General features: G+C 36.9%; 1 protein-coding gene across 8 annotated transcripts in view; it reads right to left on the bottom strand.

Moving 5' to 3' along the window:
- The window catches only part of LOC145686323 (U2 small nuclear ribonucleoprotein auxiliary factor 35 kDa subunit-related protein 2-like), a 497978-nt gene that overhangs the window by 417944 nt on the left and 65287 nt on the right, over positions 1-14747 (bottom strand). For 2 of the 8 annotated variants that reach the window (XM_081759531.1, XM_081759528.1), the window contains exon 2: positions 2351-2436. The exons of the other annotated variants lie outside the window; for them this stretch is intronic. The gene's annotated coding sequence lies outside the window, so the exon portion shown is untranslated. The remainder of the gene's footprint in view (positions 1-2350; positions 2437-14747) is intronic. 8 annotated transcript variants of the gene reach the window in all.

Below are 14747 nucleotides of genomic sequence, written 5' to 3'. Positions count from 1 at the left end.
ACAGCTGGCGAAAGTGCTTCAAAATTCTGAAGCTTCTGCTTCTGGAGCTAAAAGAGCAGCAGCGATTCTATCTAGAGGACACTCTGAGAAACCTACGAATGGACAGTGCATTTGAAAACATCTATAAGGAAGCAAAGGAAAATGCAGACAGACTACACTTAAAATTGCCCACTTCATCAAGATTAAACAACAGCAATTAGGTTGGAGGAGACTGATAATCATTCTATAGCACCTACCCTAGAACCTGTATCAGATCTTCCAAAAATGTACTTCGAAATCATTGACTATTTGTTGAATGAAGTGCAGCGTCGTTTCAATCAGCCAGGCCTCAAACAACTCATAAAACTCTAGAAGATACTTTGTGAAGAAGCTATATGTGCTGGTGGGCCTCTCTCAAGAGATTATTTGAAGCAGGAATTGGGAGTTTACTCGTCGGATTTTAACCTGGATAGATTATGAGCTCAGCTCAGGCTGCTTCCGCCTACTTTGATGACGACTGAGTCGCTGACGATCATCAAAATATTAAAAACTATTAGTGCTGAAACCCCAACTGTTCGCAGCCTTCTCGACCAAGTTGTTCCTCTAGGGACTTTCGTTCTCATTGTGCCAGCTTCTTGAGCATTTGCGAAAAATCATTCAGCTATTTGCGTCATATTAAAGGACGTCCATGACGCAGGAAAGATTGGCTCATCTGCTGTTGTTGCATATGTGTGGCGACCAGACTTAAACACCATTGCAAGAGAATTCATATCAAAGACAAGCGAAAGAAACTACTATTGGTCAATTTTGAAAAGAAATAAATGTAGAATTACGTAAGTGAAAATATTATGCGAATTACAACTAATTATTTTAATTACAAAATAGCACTTAAAATTCAATATAAACTTGAATTATTTCTTATTAATTGTGTCGTACTTTATTAGTGTGAAGTGAAGTGAATATAATGAAATTAGGAAAAGAGGTGAATGTAATAACTAGAGACCGGATGTTAGGCAAAATGCCTATTCTTTAATATTAAAGATATGGTCAAAAATAACATTTTAAAGTTTTTATAGGTTGTTATAGTTTCAATTTAAGCCAATTTTATTTTGCCTATTTTGCCTATTTGGCCCCTTCCTGCCTAAATAATTGCTTTAGTGCCTAATGTTGCCTATTCTATGTATTTTCTTCGAAATAAGGCTTTATTGGTAAAAATATATAATTTAGTATCTGAAGAAAGGATTCTGCCTCTTCGAGAAATAAGTGCTGTTTGTAGTAATAAGATGCAATAAAACTTTGAACTGCTATGTGTACTAATAAAGTGCTGTAAAACTTTGGACTGCTATGTATACTGATTAAAATGTATAGAATTTGGACTGTTATATGTAGTGATAAAGCGCTGTATAGAATGTGTTTACAAAATATACATGGAATACATGTCAACCTTCGTTTTTATATATACATTAAAAATATTAACAAACAGGTGTGTTTCTATATTCTTTAAACAATATATATGACTTGAATTTATTTTTTAATTGTATTGAGTATTTATCTTCGTTATTTCGAGTTACACTTTAGTGCCTATTTTTTAAATTTTAAGTGCCTATTTCCCTGCCTATTTTCTAGGTTTTTAATGCCTGAACATTCGGTCTCTAGTAATAACAAACTGGATATACTGAAGTAAGTGTAGTAAAAAATACAAATAAATGGATAATTAGTGTAATTGAATTTTCTATATAAATTTTATGAAGTCTTTAGTAAAAATTCCATTTTTCCATTTCTGGTACGAAGTCAAGTAGGTAGAAAAATACATTTTCTTATTTTTTTTACTTAATTATGTAACCTGTTTTATAATGTACAAGTTATTTTCTACTACAAAGTGCTACAAAGTTTGTAGTTCTAAATAGCAATTTCTAATATTACAGTGTACTGCAACACCAGAACTGGGTTTTTAAATATACAATTTTAATTTCTTCGTTTCCAAGTGATCTAAGTAGCTTTAAGATCCTTTAATAGTGTCCGTATGACCACGTCCAATACAGTTAAAAATATGTATCAGTATATAAAATGGTAAAAAATTGTACTTACAAGTAGTCATTGTGAGCAGTACAAATTCTACAATTTTATGTGTTTTTAATTCTGATTTCAGTGGTTGAAAATTTCTGCACTAGACTAAAATCCAGCACAAAACTGACACGGGATTAATTAATCTAAAGATGTAAACTAAGATGCCTCTAATAGATGGAAATTTCACTCTCACGAAACTGTTTACAGCTTCATTATATTATTATTATTATTATTATTATTATTATTATTATAAACCAATCAAATGAAATTGTTACATTACAAACAAATATTCGTATTATCTTACCTATGTTATATTCCCGTGTCTATTTTCAAGACAGCAGTTTGCCCCCCAGCTGAAAAATACTTCCGACGCCACTGCTAGCTTGCACTCTTTAAAGAAAGAAAAGAATGAAACTAAAGATATTTATGAAGCTCTGGGAAGATTGTGTGACTTTCCTTTACTTTAGGCTCTTAAAAATATTTCAGAACAAACGAATGGAAAAGACTGTTTTAAAGCTATAACGTTGTAAACTTGATTCCTGTTTCTTTTTCAGCTGAATGGAAAGAGTGTACTACGTTACACACACTGCTTTAGACAAGGAGAGGTGGAGGACAGGGAGGAGTTGGAATAAATACTAGAAGCAACTAATCGATTGATACATGTATTGCGGGAATGCATAAGAAAACTGGGCAAGAGTTTGTTATTCATTTGGACTTAGAATTTTTGTAACAAATTTTATGCCGCGGACTGTACTATAAAGGTAACCACGAAAGTACTGTCGCCTTTCCTGGAGGTCTGTGTTCAATTGCCCCTCACACTGAGTTCAATGCGAATGGAGATAAGGATATCCAACATACTACCTGGTTGTGGCAGTTCAGTTATACCGTGAACTTGCGTAAGGACAGAGTGAACATGGGATCTGCACAGAGCGCCATAAGGACGTATGCTGTACGAGTTCAAACTGAGATCAATCGCCGCTGCATTGGAGAAAGATATGCCAAACCTTTGGTGAGGGTGTCGTGATTACGCGGACAATGCAGCGGTGGTTTAGCAAGTTTAAGGACTGACGAAACACTCGAAGACGCACCACGTGCTAGAAGACCAACACATGTATAAAATGAAGATCTTCAGGCACCAATTGAGGCGAACAGTGGCCAGACATGTGAGGAACTGGGACTACAATTCTGTGTGAGTGGAGAAACCATCAGTCAGCACCTCCATCAGCTTGGGAAGCACTACAAATTGGGTCGATGGGTCCCACATAATTTGACTCCGGACCAGAAGGTAACACGAGCAGACACCTGCGTTTCCTTGCTGTCTTGTCTGAGGAAAACGACATTTTTGGACAGGGTGTTGACATGTAATGAGAAGTGAGTCCTTTACGAAGCTCGACGGGGCCGTCATCATTGGCTAGCATCTCATGAACCAGTTTGAAAACAGCCGAAACCAGTACTCCACCAGAAGAAAGTCCTCTTGTGTGTTTGGGGAACTGCTCGTGGCATCGTGCATCGGGAACTGTACCAGCTAGTCAGAGCATCAATGCAACTGTATACTATCAGCAGTTATGTTCAAGAAAAAAAGCTCAGAATTCTGGAGGCAGCACTTCTGAATAGCAAAAGGATCCTCCTGTTACAGAACAACGGTAAGTCCCACGTGGCTAGGATGATCTGGGACACCATTCTACGCCCTGGATGCGAAATACTATTGCATCCAGCACACTCCTCGGACATTACTCCATCCGATTATCACCTTTTCCATTCCTTGAACAATCACCTCAGAGGACACCAGTTCAAATCCTTACTAGAGATACAAAATGCACTTGATATTTTTTCGCTCCACGGTCCACCAAATTCTACCGCGATGGAATTCAAGGCCTTCTAGAACGTTAGCAGAAGGTCGTCGATGCTGATGGGAAGTATTTTTGATCTTCCAGGTACGTTTTAGGTGACATATCAATGTTCAAAGTTGGTGGGTGAAGAAGCGACAGAACTTTCTTGGTTACCTTTATATGATTTCCTGTATTATTCCATCGTTCTTTTGTGCTAGTCGTATTTTTATAGCTACCCTACATTTGCAAATTATTGAGCATCCAAGAAAGGAGCAATAAAATGTTTATGGCACCACAATGCGTTGGTCATTTTCTTTTATCTTCCTGTTCAGAGGATCAAGTCCCTTAGTAGAAGTTAATGGTGCGAATAGTTTAATCTTATTCCAACTAGTGTTTATACATGGTTTCTCAATACGTCTCAAATGTGCAAACTTTTTAGTGAACCAGTGATGAAGTAATGGCATGAACGCTTTCATCTATAAAGGAACCTCGAAACCATCGTCGTCCTTTAGAAACCAATTGCTTCGTGCTTCTGGTTACAGTATGTTGAGAGTCCTACTTGGACAGTCATAATCTATAAGTATCAACTAAAGAACTGCAAGTGCATACAAAAGATAAAATTGCATACACAGTGAGCTAAAACCTTCTCAATTGAAATACTGTTTAATAATATCCACAAATCCAGGAAACATTAATCAAGAAGAGGTCTGAGAAATAAGGGGCAAAAAGGCACATACTTGCTGCTTCTTGGTAGCTTAATAGACCGCCCCCCCCCCCCAAGCGGGAAGTCGAGAATGGAGCTACAGTAAGTGCAGCTATCAGATTTTTCTGTTTTTCATTTATTGTTTGGTGTGTACTTGTACTTCGGGCATGTAAAATAATTCAGAATTTTTTCAGATACTATTTTCATTAAGCTGAATGCAAAGAAAGATGTTCGATGTCTGTGAAAGCCAGAACGGAACTAGTTTTGAGATCTAATCAATAATTTCAAGTTCTAGATAATTACCCGAACAGATTCCAACCACACTTTCTTGGAACCATAGTTCTGTAATATCAAAGTGTGTGGTTCTCTGATTAAATCTAGTCTGTGCATGAAAAAATTCATTTCCTCGTAACGCTTCAAGTTGTAAACAAAAAAGAAAAAAAAAACTTAAATCACTACTTTCTACATTTAGTGATGTGGAGTTTAATGGAATGCACATCCATTTTTGCTATTTAGTGAATGAAGAGTTATGACTTGAAATCCAGCGAACGAAACACACAAATTACACTTAGTATTCATATACAATATTCTAATGTGTAAGTCGCAATAAATACTTCTTATATTTCGAACACTGCATTGCTTATTATTAGGACCGCTTGTGGTTACTGAATAACCGTATCTCGAGTCTATAAACTCCACTTTTTTTTAAAAAAAAAATACGAAAATGCAGATTAAAATTACGGCTGTGGGTTATACACATGAAGATTACAAATGCAAATTAACAAGCGGCAACACAGCGTGTATTTAATGATTTAATAGTAAAATCGATTATCGGCTGAAAGCTACATAGGATTCTACAAGTTATAGTTGTGCTTGTACTCCTTGAAGGGAAGAAATGTCTCACAAACTATGATGCACATTTAAACAGCAAGTTGGGTGGAAAACGGAACCCAGCTCCGGCAAGTCTTTTTGACATGGATGAATCCAATGTCCAATGTTGGAAAATGCAGAAGAATTAACTCCAGCAACATGCAGCAAGAGAAAGACATTTCGTGAAAAAGCAGCTAAGTAATGAGAACTGGAAGAAAATGTCTTGTCTTCTGTGAAGGAGCAAAGAAGTTTTGGTTATTCTGAAGTGACGACTGCTCCGTAGAACATAGGGAACATTCTGTTCTCTCCCTTCTTTGGTTCCAAGTACGGTTTGGGTTATTTTAAAACTTTAAAACAAACTGAATTTTCTACGGAAGGAGCCCATTCCCTGATTTACAGAAATCTAGCGTTTTTATCACTTTTGTCGTCTGCACTGCAATGCCATTCAACACTCAATTGTTGACCGGTGGAAAGACGAATGTTTTCTTCTGAGTATAACTGACCAGACACGAATCTCAGGAAAATGTAGCTGCTGAAAGCGGTGTCGTTGACCTCTACCCATGAGTGTATTGGACATAGTAGAAATTTACAGTCTCATTTAGTTCAGCTGGTTTATGTAATTTTATTCTGTTAAACAATAAAACAATTTGTTCATCCTTTGTTATAACGTTGTAGGTGATACTGAAAAAATCGAAAGGGGTTAGGTTTCGATACTCTGTGTAAATAAGATGGCATAGGAACAGGTATTCAATACCTGTTACATGTTTGCGTTGTCGGAAATTTCGTGTTGCACAGAAGTGAACCAGTGAAAGTGTGGTTGTCTAGATGAAATTATGTATTTCAGTTGACTAAATTTTATAATAATGCAAGGTCATTATGAATGACCTTATCTCACAGAAAACGAAAACAAGTTCAATCCGATCTCAGAGGGATATCATTATTATTTTTCTTCATACCTGTGAAGCAAGTGTTTTTTCAAGCTCGAGTCAGCTCTGACCCACTTTCTCGAGCAGCATCTCTGATGTTATCTGATCTTGCTCCAGGTGGTAAGACGAACACGTTACGATCTCAGGGATATACCATGAAAACTGACATTTTTTGAGAAACTTTAGAAGAGGCAACATATTACTATAGACTATTTAACTTACTAATTAATCTATTACTAGTAAATAAGAATTGAAGAATATGGATGCTCTAACCAGTATCACAAGCCTACGGGGTACTACTGAAAGAAACGGATTAAGAGTTTCTTCTGAACTGGAATGAATTGGAATCTTTGAAAAAAATTAAGTCGGTATCAACCCAAATCAACTAATATCTAATATGAAATATACAATTTTGATGGTAATTTTATAAGCACTAATTTGTTTCACTTGGTACTTTTTTTTTTGTTAAAGATAATATTAATGAATTATGTTCTGCTTTCTAAAGTTTTTCTTTTAAAGTCAGTTAATATTTTTATTTTCTGCTTTTTTGAAGTCGGTTATTCTTCTTTTAAGTTTGTTTAATGTTTCCACTTTTACGTCACACTAGTAGTTTAGGTAGGTGCCAGTACATATGCTATTTTCTGCTTTTTTAAAAATAAATTGCAGGAATGAGATACGCACACAGTTCTTTTGAATGTATTGTGGTACTGGTCCATAAGTTCCTCGATTTTGACAATCTCCATAATCTCGATTTTGACAATACTGACACTGTTAGGTGGCAGGTTTTTTCAGCACCTTACATTAAAAAGCAATTATTTATTTTGTTTTCACCCTCAATTCACGTAAATATTTTAACTTTTAAATACGACAGTTCACATTACTTTGTATATACTGTAGGATCTGTAATTTTCGTGCATTGTGTTATTTAATTTATTAGTGGGCACTATATTATATACAAGTCATAGAATAAATGAATTTCGGCCTGCACTTTGGTGTAAATATCATTACAGGAAGAACATTATCGGTTCGTTTTAAATATCAGGACTGAACTTAACAATATTTGGCTTATAATTTTACATAATACGATAGTGTAGGGTAACGTGCTGGATTTGTGAATAATACAGTTAGTGAACATAGGTTTAAATCCTTTTCAAGTCAAAGATTCTTTTACAAAGCAATCATGAAGAATCGAAGAGTGACTTTCCATACTAAACGAACAATCCTTAAAAAGGTGGACGCAAAAACCTATATAATGATAGAGACGAGATACGAATGTTGATTGGGAAACGCCAAGGGAATGACCAGAACATCCGAAACACTTCATTGATCTGCAGTATACACTTTTTGTGTCATCGTTCTCAGAAAGGAACACTACACCATTTGGTAAGCAAACTTTGGGAGAGTAATCGGTGAAGTAGTGGTATCGTGCTAGACTTCCACACGGAAAATCTCGGTTCGATTTTTCGTCAGGTATCATCATTCTTTCGTATAAAATAATGATTGTAAAGATCCATGAACGGTTGGAGAACTTACACGGCATCACTGGCGAGAATCAGAGTAAACAGTGGGTGCGTTCTTCATCATAAGCACTTTCAGTGAATACCGAATACATTGCACATCAACCTTGTCACGATGAGTCAAAAGCCCACGTCTATTGCCGTTCATGAATGGATCAATATGGTATTTAAGTTAACGGTTGAACAGGTACTCTCCACTTACATGGATTTCATACGTAAGAACTTATATCTGAAATTAATTAATAAAGTGTTATGTGAACAAATATTAGCTAGTACTAGTGGAGTAGTGACCTACTCACAAGGAACCCCACGTATCGATCAGAGCCCGATGTGCACGAAACTTCGTATGTAGAGAGATTGCCTTGGGGAACTGGCACAGAAAAAACTGAAGCTCCAGTGTCCAAGACGGTTGGGACAACACAGCTCGAGAAATATCAAAAGTGGAACGGCCCTACATTAAGGACATGGTGAGAATATGCGCGTTTTATTTTGAAACCGGTCATTATAACGACACGAAATGAGCACAAATGGCTACGAAATGGTAGATATGATCTGTTAAAGGTGACAAAAAGAATATCCGCCATATTGAGAGAAGCCATTTTGAAGCTCTGCCATCTGCTTCGTCTGCTCGAGTGTCATGAGATACACTTTGCATTATTCCTGTGCCTCTGGTAGATGGTTTAGGTACAAGATAAGCAATTTCACAACAGTCTTTGCCAACAGGTTTTTGTGTCTATTTATGATTAAATTGATACATCATACTACCCTCTTCTCATTTACACCAATCGCACTACCTTCAACTGGCGGATATTCTTTGTATCACTTTTAAAAGATCATATCTACCATCTCGTATCCATGTATGCTCATTTCGTGCCGTTACAAAGACCAGTTTTAAAGAAAAACGTGTATTTTCTCACGATGTCCTTAATGTACTGATGTTCCACTTTTGATTTTTCTCGAGCCCTAGTGTTGGACACTGCAGCTACCATTTTGACTGCGAGTTTCCCCGGGCACTCTCTATATACAAAGTTTCATGAACATTGAGTTTTGATTGATACCTAGGGTTCCTTATCAGTTAATAGTGGGGAGTACATGTTGCCTATTGATTTGACGGATGATTCAGTGGTGATAGTCGATGTGTCTTTTTGCCCCATGGAAATTAGTCACATGCAATTAACACGTGTGCTTTCCCAATATGACGGTCACTAGTATTTTCGACGAACAACATTCAAAGGGACATATCTATACTACCCGAACGGCACGTTACCCCTACACTATCTTATTATGTAAAATTATAAGCCAAATATTGTTAAGTTCAGTCCTGATATTTAAAACGACCCGATAGGACCAGTTTTTCCGATCAAATTCAAACTTGCGCCATCTGCAACTAACCTGAGCATTTTGTTCAGGGTTGTCTCAAGAAAAGGAATTTACGTCTTACTGTGCCATATACAGCAAACAATTCCGTTTCTCTATTGTACGAGTACTCCATAATTTACTAGTAGATCCATTAGTTCCTGACACCGCAGTTACACTGTTTTTCCAGTGCTTCATAAGGATGTTCAGGAATCTTCTTCAAACCTACCGAACGACGCAGACAACCAGCCAGCAGATCCGAACATTCAATTCGAACCGGATCCTGCAGAACATATGCCTTCTAATACCATGGAAATGGAAGAAAATCAGCATACCAAACATGTTCCAGCACGCATGATACCCAGCACTGCACCAACTCTTTCAACAGTCGCCTCATTGGTTTTTTACTGTAAGTGATACTGGTTTAGTTGAAGAAACTTCTTTTGTCTCTCAGACCGTACCCTTAGCTATTCTACCAAATTACTTATCAACTTACCGTCACGCTCTCGTGGTAGTGACTTCGCAAGTGACTCTGCTACAGAAATTCTTCACGTGATAAACGCAAACTCAGTAATTAGAAAGTACTCAGTAGTGTGTTTAGTAAGGACTTGCGTTCTACATAATTCTTCTATCAATAATGCATGCCAAATGCGAACTTTCACAAAAAAGTAGAAGTCAGTGGTTAATTCGGAAGGAGTGGGTACCTAAGACTAATATCATAATACTGTATTGTATTTTTTTTCTTTTTGCAGTAATATTACCTCGTATTTATCGTGTGTTGTTACGCTCGCATATATTTCTTATCTCTTGTTTTTACGTTTACTTTTCGTTTAGCGACTATTAATCTCAATAAGTCTACTTCTTTAATTAAACACCATGCCTTGAGTGACTTTGTACATCAAGAAGATATCGATGTTTGTTTGCTCAGGAAGTTGCAGTCACAGAATTCCATTACCTATCCAATCATTCTCATGTTACCAAAGTTAGTGAAACAGCTTTAGGAACAGTCATTATTCACCGCAGCGATCTCAATTTAGTGGCAACTTAACAATATACCAGTGAACGTATTACCACCGGAGATTTACAACATATTCGTTTGTGCAGTGTCTACGCTAAATCTGGTTTTCGTATAAACGAGGACGAAATAATTCTTTGCCACTGAACTCTCTCCGACTTTGTATAATGGTCGCTCCCAGTGTATACTTGCAGGAAATTATTATTGTACTTTCCCCATCGATGCTCATGCTCATCTCAACGATTTGTCTGCTCTATGTCAACTAATAGCAACTTATGACCTAGTGTATGCGTGGCTCCATTTTCATCCTACGGAACCAGGACATACTTTCCTCACGTCTGGATCGTCTTTATCTCGATTGGAGAGGTACTATATCAGTAAATCTCTTCTTCACCGGGTTCCAGATGTACAAATTATACCCACCTACCTTAGTGACCACCCGGCAGTTACAATGACCATCGATCTACCAGTCTCATTTTTTTAAAAAAAAAAAGTGGATTGTGGTATTTTAATACCTCCATCCTACAGAAGCCCGACTACATCCATTTTATTCACTAAGAATGAACAGCTTTTTTGCCTCATCCTCAATACTACAAAAGATCCCTTATGAATTTCTGGGAAAAACGAGTGAAACCGAGTGTCGAGTGAGTTCTCAACAATATTGACGAGATAGGAATGCTTCATATGGTACTCAGTATCAATATTACATTAATCTCTTAAGACAATACATGAAAGAACAACTTCAAGGTTGCAATTTTTGACCTCAAATTCAAGAAATCAAAGCCTACTTATTAGCCATCCACAAATGACGTATAGAAGGTTTCCCAATTCGCAGTAAAATGCATCAATATGATGACTTAGAAACCCCAAGAATTGTACAAATCAAAAAAAAGAACTCATGCGAGGAAAGCAGAAATTTATATCTCAGCTTGAAGTTTCCACAGGTTATGTGTATGTAGGTAAGAAAGTAATACATTGTCACATTGTTATAAACAGCTATATGCCAAGCTTACTTCCTTCTGCGACAGTCCTGAAATTCTCAACTATCTTCCTTCAGTATTACAGGAACAGGATCAAGAATATCTATCTAGTCCATTTACAGTAGAACAGGTTAAATCAGCCATTCTCTCTAGCCGGCATGGAAAATCTACGGGAATCGATTTCCTACCTCTAGAATTCTATCCTTTATCCATTTATTAGCAAACTTTCTTACAAACCGTTTTAATGAATATAAAAAGACTCTTGTTCTAGATAAATCTCTCCGCAAAAGTATTACAGTTTTAGTACTTAAACATTCTCACACTTCCAGTATTAATGATTTAAGATCTACTTCCCATCTCTGTACGGAATTTAAAATTTTAAGGTGTTGTCTCACTGCACGCAAAAAGAATTTAGGGAAAAACTGTAAAGTTCCCACAACAATAAGATCTATAAGCCTTTATGCCATCTTAGACATTTCATTTCCTACCACGAATCCACTGCTCCTTCACCCGTTGCTGTTTTAGCCACAGATTACGCTTAAGCTTTTGATAGGATTACCCACGAATACTTATTCAAAGTCCTTGAGAAATACAGTTTTGGGTTATAGAAATATTCTTTTGTGGACGTTCTGTATATTTCGTAAAGACAGTGATTATTGTTTCAATTTATACTTTATTCTGCGACGCAAATAAGTTCTTTCTTCGCTGGGAATTGCTTCCTTCTCACGCAACTGGACAAAGAAGTCTTTCGTTGTTTTTTCATATATATATATCCGGAACGTTAGTTTGCGGTCAGAACGTTTCAGTGAGCAACAAAAATTTTCAATGTTTCTCCCTAACTTATTAATATGCACAATATATATTCAACAGTTATTTGGAAATGAATTAAATGCTTTCTTTAATCGTTTATGGAAATATTGCACTAAATTAGAGCAAATCAAAGTAAACCAGGTGTCCAAGCGTCGGATCGTCGCCAGCCACATCGCTTCACCTGTTCGTTATCTGCATGTTTACACGCTCGATTTATCGCAGTGTCTTGTGCGTAGTGGCCAGTGGACTAAAATTAACACAAATTCTTTTTCATATTCTGTTTGCATGTACATACAGATCATTTAACCTGAATGCTATTAAGAATGAACTGCCAACATTAATTAATGAAATAATGCCGTTCGTATCTCGAACATAACTTAGAGGAGTGTTACTCCACGTTTCGAGGCAGCAGCCACGCACGTCGCGTCAAGCATCAAATATAACATTGTGTTAAGGGGCAAAAGCTATCAGCCGGTGAAAGACGTTTTCTTACGGCTAGTCCCAATCAATAAGTCCCAGGTTCATATACCTTGTGCATAAAGTTATAAACGCGCCCTCCAATATTAGCATTCCACTCTGGAGACACTGTAATTTTGTTAAAAACTTGTATCACCTCTTCAGGATTGTTGGAGCAGCAACCAGATTACTACGTGGGATTATCCCGGAGACACTTCCCCCAGTGCTAATTCCCCAGGTCCATTAGTGGTGTCAAAAAATAATTTATAATGAAACCTCAATTATAATCGTCTACCAGTGATAAAGGGCTACAGTATTGTAAAAAAGTACAGTGTGATTTTAATAATGGAAAAAATTATACATATTCAGTGCTAAGTGTTGTAATCGTTTCTCTTCATTATTTTTCTTTTTAATAGTATTCTAATAAATAAGTATAGTGCCATTTAACCTAGTGCGTTTTCGTTGTGTGCATGAGTAATGTTTGTGTGCGTTATGGTCTAGATTACAGTCTGATCGTCCGTGAGGTTCTGAAGACGAAGCATCCAAACCTCTTGGTACGTAATGCTCATCTCATCATTAAGACCAACGAACAACTCGAAAACTATTTTGTAATCCCTTCTTGGAAAGGTCCTTCAATGTCTTACCCAGGTAAGTCGAGGTCTCCGAAAAATACTTATTGGTATGGCAACGGAGGATAGGACCACAAACAGCGATACCATGCTATTACAAATAAATGGTACCCGAACAGCGACTCGACACTCTGGGTGATTACAAATAAATGACGACCGAACAGGGACCCGAATCAAACCGGTTGGTGCTCGAATACCTATAAGATCAATATTCCAATACACCATTTCTTTTACAGCTTAGAACCAGTAATCTGAAAAAAATTCTTTCAGGTGATTTTAATCATGTTTTTGTGGCAGTTTATTTTACTCCTATCGTACGTTTTAAGTTTATTTTTGTCCAAGATGGCAGACCAGGAAGTAGATCAAATTACTAGGATGAATTCACTTCTCAAAAAATTAATGAGACACAGTAAAGAGAATCGCGCTAAGTTTAAAGAGAATCGTGCTGAAAATAAAGAGAATTTTGCTCATTTTAGAGACACTTTGCTAGATTAAAAATAAATTAGATGAAAATTTTGCTAGGTTATAACGAAAACTGGATGAAACGATAACGATTTTCTTTATTCAGAATCTCAAGTGGAGTTAGATACTTATAGTCAACATGAAAATGATACTTGTAGTGGACACCGGGAATTCAAACCTCAAGTAGAGTTGGATACTTGTAGTGACATGAAGCACAAGAATCTAAGCCCAATTAGTGACTGAAATGAAATGAAATCTGAGTTTTACGTCCCACGGTATGCCCGTTAGACTAAAGGAGACGATGATGAGTAATGAATGAAATGGTAGAATGAAGAAAGTGGGAGGAAACGGGAGAACCACGAGGAAACCCACGCACACCGAGCTTGTCCACCACAAAGTTCACTTGGCGGGGATTGGGATCGAACCCGGGACCCCAAGCACCAGAGGCGAACGCTCTACAACTGAGCCACCGCAGCCCCCAATTAGTGACTGATATTCCTAGTGTAAACAACACACTGAAATTGGAACCTGAACTAGAGTGACACTCTTAATGAAAAGGAAACGCAGGAGTCTGAATCCCAATATGAGATTGAAATTTTAAACCAACCTTGTAATGGAAACGATAATGATTTTCTTTATTCAGAATCTAATGACACCGCTTGTAGTAGTAGCAGTGAAAATCACGAACTTATGATTGTAGACGACAGAGGTCGCAAACGCATTAAAACAATCACTACCACGAGCCACAGACAGAAAAAGCGCAAACGAGGATATAGTTATTGCGATAGGCAAAGATATCAAGACCAGATTGTGAACAATACGAAATTTAAAGGAAAATCTGAACCAAGATCCCACACGAAAAGACTATAAAAGGAATAAGAGTCGTAAATCGCGGGCACTTAATCTGAGTTATCACGAACGAGACAGGAACTGTAACTTGTGTAACAACATAAAGCATAGATTTGTACATAGAGCTAACCGTTGTAGGAATAGAAAAACCAACTGTAGTTATGAAAATACGAGTAGTAATCATAAAAAAGGTAACCAAGATTTGTGTGTTGATACAATTTTTTCCCAGGAAAGCTACGTATTTCTTTTAATCTTTGTTTTGCTTTTAGTTTTGATGACTCACGGAAAAGGGAGAACTA

Source organism: Thermobia domestica, chromosome 5 (assembly GCF_964235325.1).
Source record: "Thermobia domestica chromosome 5, izTheDome1.hap1.1, whole genome shotgun sequence".
Classification (NCBI taxonomy): domain Eukaryota; kingdom Metazoa; phylum Arthropoda; class Insecta; order Zygentoma; family Lepismatidae; genus Thermobia; species Thermobia domestica.
This window is presented reverse-complemented; position numbering and strand designations above follow the sequence as displayed.